Here is a 12,485-nt window from a genome sequence, read left to right as displayed (position 1 = left end):
TATGGAGATATCTCAAAGAGCTACAAGTAGAACTACTATTCGATTCAGAATCCCATTACTGAGAATCAACCCAAAGGGAAAAAAAAAACATTCTATAAAGAAGACATCTGCACTAGAATGTTTATAGCAGCACAATTCACAATTGCAAAGATGTGGAAACAACCCAAATGCCCATCAATACATGAGTGGATTAATTAAATGTGGTATATGTATACCATGGAGTTCTACTCAGCCACAAAAAACAATGGTGATCTAGCACCTCTTGTATTATCCTGGATAGAGCTGGAGCCCATTCTACTAAGTGAAGTATTACAAGAATGGGAAAACAAGCACCACATGGACTCACCATCAAATTGATATTAACTGTTCAACATGTATGTGCACATGTAGTAGTAACATTCATCAGGTGTTGAGCATGTCAGGGGAGAAGGGAATGGGTATATACACACTTAATGTGTGCTGTACGCACCATCTGGGGGATGGACATGCTTGAAGCTCTAACTTGGGTGGGGCAAAGGAAATATATGTAACCTAAGCATTTGTACCCCCATAATATGCTAAAATTAAAAAATAAAATAAAAGTGGTATTCTGCTTAAAATACCTAGGTTTCTTTCTATTATCTGCAACTGAATTCTGACAGATACAGTCATACAATCCATACAGATACAGAGACTCAAATGAGAGACATCAGGTTAGTTATTTCTTTGCGTGGCTGCTAGAAATTAAATGTCAAATATAGATTCATGCTATTATTTCACCAATTTTTATTTTCTTACTTTTTATTTAGTGTTCTTTAAAATTATGAAAGATTTCAAGTATAATATTTCATAAAAATAATATTACATATCTTTTGATATCCACTGCAAAATTGATCAAATGATGTTATTTGGATATGTTTGCTTCAAATCTTGTTTTTTGACTAAAATATGACAGATATATCCAAATTCATGCCATTTCCTTTTCACACTCTCAGAGGTAACCAAAGTTTTATAGTGTGTGTGAATGTATCCTGTGAATATTTTTGTGATTTTACTCTACATATATATAAACTCATACCAATATGTAGTATTGTCTTGTGTTTTTGTACTTCATATAAATGGTTTCATATTTTGCAAATCATATATATTTCACAACTTGCTCCTTCAATTAGTATTGTGTTTCTGATATTTTATTATTTTAATACATTATAGATCCAGTTAATTTACTTCATGTATGATTTTTTTCCAGAGGCTAATTATATATTTCAAATCTGAGGTTGTTTCCAAGGATCTATTTCTAATAACTGCTCAAAATCAGTATGCTAATAATTAAATTTGTAATATACCCTGACCCTTCACAATAGCTGTTTGGTTTTGCTAATGACTTTATACCCCAATTCTTTCTACTTTAAAACTTTGGTATCATACTCACACAATATTTTTACCATTGGTCCTTGTCAGCCTTTAAGTCTGCTGAAATGTTCTCTCCTAAGAGAGATATTCCTAAGTAGTCTCACCACCTCCTTGGATTACCTTACTCTAGCAACATGCTCCCCACTCCTTTCAGATATTTATCATAATTTACAATCAGTATTTACTTGCATTCTGATTTGTTTGTCTGTCTTGTACAATCAATCATAAGCTCTGTAAAAGCAAGGACCAGGTCTTTGTACCCAGAACTGGCATTAGAGCCTGCTAGGAACTCAGTAGATACTTCATAGAGAGATAGATACATGGATACATAGATGGATGCAAAGTGTAACCCATTGCATTCTATATTCAACCTGTCACTTTCTGAAGAATTTTCTTCTTCAAAACATCAATAATATAAATATAAGCACAGGACATTGAGAAGCAAAATAAATATAAAAATAAGCAATGCTTTTAAGAGGTTAGCACATTGCATAGTTGATATTAGGTGCTTATTATAATAATTATAATATTATTATAATTATTATAATCATTAAAACTGCAAATATTTTATGCATATAAAGTGTTTCTTTTATTTTTACCTTGGGATTAATGATCCAAAACAAGATCACCTTGTGAATATGTGACCATTTAAATATTAGTCATAACTTAACATTTTCACACAAATAAATTTTTCTCATTAACAGCATGAATGTTTAAAGAAATTAATTATATAAAACTTCATATAATTTCAGAGATGTAGAAAAGTACAAAAATAATACAAACACCTATGTATCCATCACCAAAATTAAACAGATGTTAACATTTTCCCATATGTGCATTAAATCTATCTTTAAAAATAGGAAATAAAATGTTAGAGATTCAGCTAAATCCCCTACCCTTTTCTATTTTCTTCCCCACCAGTAACCAATACCTTAGAATTGTTGTATGCCTTTCTTGTGTATGTCATGTCATGTATCTGAAAGCAGTACACCTATGCTTTCTGTATACACCCTGTGGTCCTTAAGAAAAACAATACATAATTACAAAATCAAAATTAAATGTGAAAGTGAATATTTGTTTAGTGAAAAAGGATATCACAACACATTCAAAATTGTAAAAAGGTGATAAATGTCTCATCAAAAAATCCACAAAAGAAACATAATATTTTTAAATGAATTGCAACCTACTTCTATAACGATATTTTCTCTGCATTTATGACCACATCATCTTTGATTACTTCCTCTTGTGACATTTTTCAATATTAATTTCTATGATGTGATTATAAAAAAATTTGTTTTCCCTCTAGCATGGATAGGCTGTATTTATTTTTAGTTATTGATAACTGAATGCATTAACCCTACAACTTCACATATGGACTCTCTTATAATGCTGATGCAGGTTTATGCCCAACACCCTTAGGGATTCAGGAGGAAGAAACTCTTGCAAGTGGAAGTCACAGTATTGCTGAATGTCAGCGGCAGCAGCTGAGGCAGAGAGAGACGGACCTGCTTCAGGAAGGTAGTGCATGCTCATCACCCCAATATCTCACTTTCTACTTTGTAAATATTGCACTAACCAAAAGTGTATATCATCAATAATTTCTGTATGGTCTCCACTCTCCTTCAACATCTTGAAACCAAGGATTTTATGTTTAACCTTGAGTTAATATTCAGAATAAAACATCCTCCCTGAAAAGAGTAAGTGAAACTTCCTGAAACTTAAGATTCATTAGCAACATGTCAAATGTGCTTTCATTTGTGTGTATTCATATTTTATTCTATACTTTTTAAAAATGTTAGTGGCTCTTTTAACTTTATTTTTGAGATTACTTTATATTGATATCTGTAGATATATTCTGTTCATTTTTAACTGCTGTTAAGTATTACATTGTATTAATTAAGCCACATTTAATATTTCCCTTTTTTTCTAAGAGACATTTAAGGGTTTTTTTTGTAGCTGTTTTTGGTATTACAAACAGTGCTGCAGAAAAAATTCTTCTACATGTCTCCTTGAACATGTGTGATACAGTCCTCAAGGTAGCCAATTAGAGTAAAATTCTGGGATGAGATGTGCCCAATTTAAAAACATTGCTAAAAAGTGGCTCTAAAATTTTATATTCCACTAATAATATGAATTCCTGTTACATTTTTTCAATGCCTGGTTTTCCCACCTCATTAATTTTAATGGTAAGTTCAATGTGAGAGGGATTTTCATTGTTGTTTTCATTGGCTTTCAACTATTTACTAATAATATTGAACATTTAATGTCTCTTTGCTTATTGTTCATCTGGATTTCTTCAACTGTGAATTGCCTCTTTGTATCCTTAGAATATTTTTATTGAATTTGCTTTATTTTTATTTATTTGGAAAATTTTATACATTTTCTAATTAGTAATTCTTTATCTCTTGTATGTAATATAGACATCTTTTAGTCTGACTGGTAATCTTAGTTTGTTTCTAATATCTTATCATGTAGAGAACTTCAATTATATCTAGTAAAGTTTATTAATCTTTTATGAGTTCTTTATGTTTCAAGTATATGAAAATCTTCTTTATCCTACGTTAAAGATATATTCTCATGCTTATTTCCTAAAGAATTTAGTTTCGCTTTTTATATTGTATTTTCTGATCCTTTTGGAATTGATTTGGGGTATTATATGAATTAAGAAGTATTTTTCACATAATTAGGGTTTCTTTTAGTTAATATACCTTCCTCTTGCCACTGATTTGTAAAGCCAATTAATTCATTTTATAAGTATTGAAATCCTGACTCTATTTTTACTAGCTGTATGATCTTTGGCAAGTTATTTACCATCTGACATTCCTCAGTTTCCACAGCTACAAATAATGTATGCATCATTGAGTCAGTTAGCAAAAATGAAAATTTTAGGTGAGTTCTTGACATTTATTAAACATCCAAAATAGTGCCTTGGTAAATTGCACTCTTCTTCCTTTCCCTGCCCAAGTTTAGGATACTTAGATAACTAAAAGAGTAAAGATGGAGTCCAAAATATTATCTTTATTATTAAAGATAAGTTAAAGAGCATAGTTTATGAGCGTAAGCCAGGATGCCCATTGATAGTGAACCTCACAGTTGAACAGATGTATTCACTTAGTCACAGGCAAGACTGAATAGGGCAGACTTCATATGTGGAAGGCCTTTGTAGATAATAATGATCATATATCGATACTATTTTTTTTGAAAATTGTGCTTGTATGTTGATAAGTCAGATTGAGCTATTCATTTAGATTACTATCTTTGTCAAATATTGATATGAAGATTACACTATTTTTTCCCTCCTTTCAGCAAATTGCATAAAACTAGAATTATTTATATGTTAGAACTTGGGTAAAACTTGTTTATAAAACCACCTGGACTTAAATCCCCCCACCTATTCATTTACCAACTAGGGGCTTATTTGTATATATATATATAGATTTTATTGTACTCTTTATTCTCTTCAATGATTATAAGACTATTATTCAGTTCTTCTACTTCTTCTTGAATGAGTTTTTAGTAAAATACATTTTTCCAGAATATTTTAAGTTTATTTGAATTTTTATTAATAATTTTGTTGCAAAAATATCACGCATAGTAGTCTCTTATGATATCTTCAAATCTTTAGTATATCAGTGAATATATTTCCTTTTCTTGTTCCTAATAAGGTGTTCGTGTGTGTGCACTTGTGTGTTTATGTGCCTACTTTTGTGGGTGTCTCTTCTCTTTTTAATCTTCAACAATCTCACCAAATTTTGCTTACTTCATTAGTCTCAAAGCATCAACTTTGGGATTTGTCAATATTTTCTTTTTTTTCTTTGTGATTTATCATTATTTTCTTTTTGCCTTTTTAAAATTTTATTTTATTAATATTTATGTACTGTTTTTATTTTCTTATATGCTATTTTTTCTGATTTTTAGACCCTTATTTCTTATTTACCAATATTTCTTCTTTACTAGAATAAACATTTAAAGACAAATATGTTCCTTGAGTATGGTTTTAGATGCATTTTATCTAATTGATATATAGTATTTCAGAGCTATTTAATTCTAAATATAGTTAAATTTCCATTGTGCTTTCTATTTCCCATGATTTAAATATTACAATGTTAAATTTTTTAAATAAGAGGAGTTTTTAGTTATTTTTGGAATTCATTTTATTGTTCATATTTATGGAATACAATTTGTTACTTGTTTTGTAATTTTTGAGACCTTCTCTGGTGTATGTATATGTTCATTTTGAAGAAAAATTCCATAAGTATGGAATAAAAATGCATCTACTGCTAGTTAGAGTTTTATATGTCCAAATATATATTATTCCAACCTATTAATTATATTATTAAAATTCATTTATTACTTCACTAAAGAAGTATTAAGTCACTCGTCTGAGCTAGTCACTTTTTCCTAAGCATTGAGGATGCAGCAGTGAACAAAATGGGCAACTCTATTTTTATAGAGCTTACATTTTAGTAAGGAAAGAGTGGTGACAGTATAAAAATGAGTAAGTAAATATAGCTCATAAGTCAGATTTACTCTCCTTAAATAATATTGGAGAAAAATAACACTAAGAGGGGTCACAGGTGGTTATTTTTAAAGGATAGATTTCTTTTCAGGTAGGAGAAAGAACAAGTATAATGGCCTTGGGAAATGATTCTCTAGCCAGAGAGGAGTGAGCAAAGATGAAAGTGGTAGAACAGGAATTCAGTGCATTAGTGGGTAGCCAGGTCAAATTTAGATATCAAGTTGATGGGGAGGAATGATCAAATAAAACTTAGAAGGAGTAGGTAATGAGGAAGCAGGTCTCGACTGGCTGCTGTCTATGTCGGCTACTCAGACCTTATCTTAGGATTTTCTTATGTCATCACCTTAGGAATTCACTTTGTTGTTCCCTTTTCCTTAATTCCATTTATCTTCTTTCTTGTTTGTCAGTAGGTGAGCATTGTTTTTTCTAAGAAAAAATATAGGAAGGTGATTCTTTTAAGATGCATCATATGTGATAGTTTAGTTGGAAAAAGAATTTTCACATAAAACTGCTTGTCTTAGTCCATTTGTGTTGCTATAAAGGAATACATCATGCTGGGTAGTTTATAAGGAAAAGAAATTTATTTGGCTCCTAGTTCTGCAGGCTGTATGAGAAGCATTGCACCAACATCTGCTTCTGATTAGGGCTTTAAGCTGCTTCCACCCATGGCAGAAGGGAAGGAGAGACAGCATGTGAACAGGTCACAGGGTGAGAGAGGAAGAAAGAGAGAGGGGACAAAATGCTAGGCTCTTTTTAACAACCAGTTCTTGGGAGAATTATCATGGTATCTAATAAAATGAGAACTCATTCACTACAGCAAGGATGGCATCAAGCCATTCATGAGGGATCCACCCTCATGACACAAACACCTCCCATTAGGCCCCACCTCCAATATTGGGGATTAGATTTCAACATGAGGTTTGGAGGGTCAAATATCCAAACTATAGCACTTCTCATTAGACTAGGGTTATGGTTTTTTGGGAGGATGATCATAGAGGTATGATTTTTATCACATGATATCAAGGGTACATGCCATCACCATGACTTTTCACTATTAATATTGACCATAATCACCTACTTGAGGGAGAATTTGTCAAACTTTTTCACTAGAAAGTTACTCTTTTCCCCCTTTACATACCATACTTTTTTGGAAAAAAAGGCACTATCTGCAACCTAATTTTAAAGAGTGAGGATTTATGCTGCCCCTTCTGAGATGCATAAATTATTTGGAAATTTTTCATAAGGGAGATTTGTCTCCTCTCCACCTATTTATTTATTCAATCACTTATTTATAGGCATATGGACTCATGGATATTTATTTTGTGCTCTGGGCTATAATACAATACTACTTTATTTTGTGGATTAAATTGGTTCAGCTTTTGGCTATTGGGGGTTCTTTAGGTTGACTCCTATGTCAATATGATGTATCCCCATCAATGTGCTTTTTGTTTTTGTTTTTGTTTCTAGCACTTCCCTACTTTCTGGCATTGAAAGATGCTCAAGGCTCATCTGATACATTCACTCTCTGTTCCAATCATAGGCCAGCCATTTCTTTCTTCTATTGGAAAATAATATTAGAAACAAAGATGTGGGCTCTCATTGAGTCCCATGCTAATAGGGCCACCACTCACTTTTTATAATTAGATAAACTGGTAGAGACCAGGGATAAATATATTTAAAGTTTTATGTCCTTAGTTTCTTTTTCTTATTGCTCACTGTACACAATTTAGAAAGTACAGAAATGTGTATAGATTTTATATACACGTAAAAAGGTTTAAAATCAATACTTAATTCTATGTCTTGTTTTTTATTACCTTTATTTACCATCAAGATCAAGGCCATAAACATGTTGACCATCTCCCAAAGTTTTCTCTCACCCCATTTGTTATTATTATTGGGTTTCTTTTTCCAACTGTTTATTTAGGAAATACTTCTAAAAATAGAGTTTTTTGGTCAAAGAAATTTATATATTAAAGGCAAGAAATATTTTATCAATTTATTTCCCAAAAGGATAACAATATTTCCTTCCCAAACCAGTATAAGACAGTTTATGTTTCTAACCCCTAGAAATCAATGACCAATAATAATTTTTAAATGTTCAATGAATGAAAATAATATTATACCTTTAATTTGCATCTTTTATCCCACAGGTGATTGGGTCCTGTTTCATTGTATATTTTCCATACACAAATGGGTAATGCAAATGTCATTTGGACCTCTACCTGTTAGCTCTGTCACTGGCTTCTACCAAACAGACACCTGGGTATTTTATCAGCTTATACTTCACCAGAGATTTGGAAGGAGACAGGAAGGGGCTATTTCATTGGTAGAGCACAATCCTGTTTCCACTCTGTCCCTACTGATGTGTTGGGCTCTTTAGTAGATACCATTTTGAAAATAAACAAATACAAATTATTCATTTAATGTTAACATATTCATTTATTAAACACGAGCAATATGCCAGACAGTATACTCAACGATGGAGTGGAAAGCAAATTCCACATGTTCTTACTTTCAAGTTGTTTGAAATCTGGTGGGAGACACTTAGAGTCTCATGACTATTTTGAAGCAAATGAAGATTAATTATTTTAATCACAAGGAGCCAGGAAGCTCATGTTAGAAGTGTTTTTAAAAAGGGAATGTGGCTTACTTTAGTAACTCCCCATGGAAACCATCTGAGAATATACTTAAAATGTCAAAGAGACAAGGAATGGGGAAAAAAACCTAGAAACAGAAAGGGACAAGAGTGAAGGGAAAAGTAATAGGGAGAAGAAAAGGAAAGAGATATCATGAGAGACAGAGAAAACACGTTTCTGAAGATACAAATATATCAGTGAATTGAAAAGTTAAAGAAAGAACTATAAATAACAGAATATTTTTATAATCCAAACCTTTGCAATATGTTTAACTTCATCTTTTTTCACCTTTTTTTTCTGTCTCAAAAATAGAGCTAGCTTCAAATTCTGGTTATTGTTTTCCCTGGAAAGTTTCTGAATTCAGTATCTTCTTTCCTTTTCATCTACAACCATCCCAAATGGAGGCCAGAGCCTTGCTTCTCGGTGAGCATTAAGCCTCCAGGGGTACTTTATACCCTCTCTCCCCCTTGCCTCCCACAGGCCCAGCGGTTTGCATGCCTGCTTCCTCCCTGCTGCCATCGTCTCCTCTTCCATCTGCGCTATATTCCACTTGGGCTCTGCTTGGAGAAATGTGTCAGTCCCTAACTTCTCCCTATTCTGCTATTTTTGAAACAGCAACAACACATACTTCTGGGTTCCTCAGATATTTCTTTGTTTTTTGTTATTGATAATAAATGAAAGTAGACAGCAATAAACCATCAATAAATCATATCACCAACTAATAGTAACGGTAATTATTAAATTCTAAGTGCCTGACTTTTGGATAAGACCCTTGTATCTGACATCCAATTTAATCCTAACATAATCCTATGTGGTAAATAATTGTGTGATCTCAGTTTACAGAGGAGAAACCCAAGTCATAGAGTTATGGGAAGTAACAGAACCAAAGTAACAGAATGTCATGTTAAAAGGACTTGGAAGCCAACTTGAAGAGGCTCCCACTATCCAAATACTGGACAATGTGAGCTTCAATAAAGATATTGAATGGAAAAAAATATAGTGGAGAGATTGTTTTCACTGTTTTTAATTCAACTTTAAATAGTGTTTGAGTTATACTATAGTTTCAGGACTGACTCCTTACAGATATCGCTCCTGATAAGGTCATTCTTAACCCTTCATTTGATCATTTTTGTTTCTGGAAGTAGAACTTATTCTGACCCCCATTTTTTCCCTGATATTTCTCATTAAGATCTCTCCCCTTTTCTCGCTGTTGTTATTGACTTCACTTACTCACACATTTAATGAACCTATTGAGTTCTCCTGAGTGTCATAGGCTGTTCCAGATGCCATGGAATACAGCACTGACCAGGACAGAAGCAGTCCTGTCCTCTTGGAAATTATATTCCACTACTAGATAAAAGTGAAGAAGTAAACAATGCATAAATAAAATAACTTACAGATTTTCTTAAGATTAAGTCATGAAGCAAAGGTAGAAAATAAGGTCAGAATGGTGAGAAGAGCCAGATTTAGTAGAATCCTACAGGCACTGACAAAAAATCAGTGATTTATTGGGATTGCAAAGAGAAGCCATTGGTGTGTTTTAAGCAACAGAATGATAAGATCTGATTAGTGTTTTTAAAAAACACACTACAGATGCTGTTAGGCCAAGTGAAATTTTTGCTGCCAAAGAGTGGGTGATTCAAATTCTCTGAGGCTCATATGAGTTTTATTTATATCCCAGAAGAAAACTCCATATTCTCAGAGTGCTTCAGTTTCTTGCAAGAAACTTAATTTAAGAAAACCTTTGACTATCTCTTTCTTCTGAAATCAGATCACTTTGTTACCTGGCATTTTTTTCCCTCCATGGAGGAAAAGTAACAAGATTTAACATCTCTGTGAAAAAAAAGTAAGCATTATGTTGGTAGATAGTCCTTGATTTCCTGCATCACGTGAGTTCCTGTGCGAGCTGTGCCTTTCCTGCCGTTTGGGTCCAGTCGTGGGATTGCGGGGCTTGTTGGGTGAATAACGTGTTGTACACGTGAGGCAGGGGAGGAACCCAGTTCTCTCGGCTGTGATACTTTGGTCTACCCCTGCCTCCCTGGCCCTTAGCTTCATCATCTGTAGGCTGAAGGATCTGGTCTAGAACAGAGCTTCTCAAACGTGGCACTGCTGCGAGCTGGCTACATCTCCGCGGAGAGGCGCTGCCTTGCATCTTGCAGCGTGTTTACCAGCATCCCTGTCTTCTGCTAGATGCTGCTGACATTGCCTGGATAATCAAGAATGTCTCCAGACACCGTCAAATGTTCCCTGGGGCGGGGAGCAAAATCCCTAACATTTGGGAACCACAGATATAGAAGGACTTCTTAGTTCTCTTTGCACTTAAATTTTAAATGTATCGAGAATACCAGAAATTGTCAGAGACTTGGCACCTTTGATATTTTATGTTATTTAGAAAGACATTTTCTGCTAAGAAATGCTAAGTTTTTTCCCCCTTTTTTCACTCTTCATTACAGTGACACCAAATTACTGTTCTGAAGTGGCTTTTACTACATAGAGCCATCTGCTAAAGCCAAGGTGGGTAGAATATCCCGCTCTGCCTTCTCAAAAACTGGTATATAGAGAGGCAAAGGTCACTTGCTCATCAGGTATATAAATTTCATCTGCCTTTTTAAGGGCCAATGATTCATTAAGAAAAGGAGAAATGTTTGTGCATTTGAGAACAAAAGAATAAAAGCCAAATCCAAGTGAGGAAACATACTTTTAAATAACTACAACCTTATTTAAATTATATTTTTTAATTATTTCACAAAAGTGTGTAAAAATATGCCAAGTAGACTAATGAAACTTGAAAATATTGTATTTCATTCTTAGAGTCAATCCTGCAGCATCTAAGATGTTTCTTCAGGAATCCCAGGTGGGTCACCACCCACAGCCTTTGGAGTCCCACCTGGCCACTCTTGCCTTATTTATGCCTTGATATCTGAGAGTCTTTGCTCACATTTTTTCTTCTTGAAATTTATTTTTAATCCATTCTCTGCCTGACCTAGTGGCCCTTCAAAACACAAATCAAACATCAACTTCTGAAAAGGCTTCCTGACCCCAGCTCTTCAACTTTATTTTGATATTGCTGCTTTGTGCTCACAAATATCCTGGGTTTGGCAAGAAAAACTGAAGAGCTCAGTTTGGAGGCTGTAATTTTTCTAAGCAAAAGAAGATTATGAATTGGATTATGGCAGTGGCAGAAATATCAGAAATAAATATTCAATTGAGGATATAATTTATACGTAAAGCCAAGCTGGTTAGGGATTGAATATGTGGGTGAGGGAAAGAAATTCTCCCATTGAAGTTCTTTTTATGACAACTTAACTGATTTTTAAGCCTCTCTTTTCTCTGGTGCACTAGAAAAATAGGATACAATTATTTTCCTTCTATTCTTAGGAGGGAAATTAATAGTTCTTATGAATCTAATGAATTGGGCTGGGCTTAATAAACTATCAAGGTTTAGAGTGAAATGAAAAGAGAGTAGGAGGTTTGCCAGGAAGGAATAGGAAGTCAGGCTTTCTATGGCAAATACAGAGGCTGGAGTCAGAGGGCAGAAGGAAGATGAAGCAAGAGACTATTAAAGGAGGCCCCATGTGTCCGAGATCTGTTAGCAGAATATTTGTCCTAAAAATAAGGCACTTTGGCTTGAAAGCAATGGGTAGAGGACCTGCATTGTTCAAGTGTCCCAGAGCCTTGTAGAGCCAAGTCCCTTCCTTTCTCTTCCCCTTGTTCTTACTTTTAATAGATTTTATTTTCAGAGCAGTTTTAGGTTCACAGAAAAATTAAGCAGAAAGTATAGAGATTCCCCTTATATCTCCTGCCCTACACCCGCGCAGCCTCCCTGCCAACACCCCGCTGGAGTGGTACGGTGTCGTCACTGATGAATCTACATCGACACGCTATTATTATTCAAAGTCCATGGTTCCCATTAGGGTCCACTCTCGGTGTTGTGAATT

Source organism: Microcebus murinus, chromosome 3, assembly GCF_040939455.1.
Source record: "Microcebus murinus isolate Inina chromosome 3, M.murinus_Inina_mat1.0, whole genome shotgun sequence".
In the NCBI taxonomy this organism is placed as follows: domain Eukaryota; kingdom Metazoa; phylum Chordata; class Mammalia; order Primates; family Cheirogaleidae; genus Microcebus; species Microcebus murinus.
Note: the sequence above shows the minus strand (reverse complement) of the source record.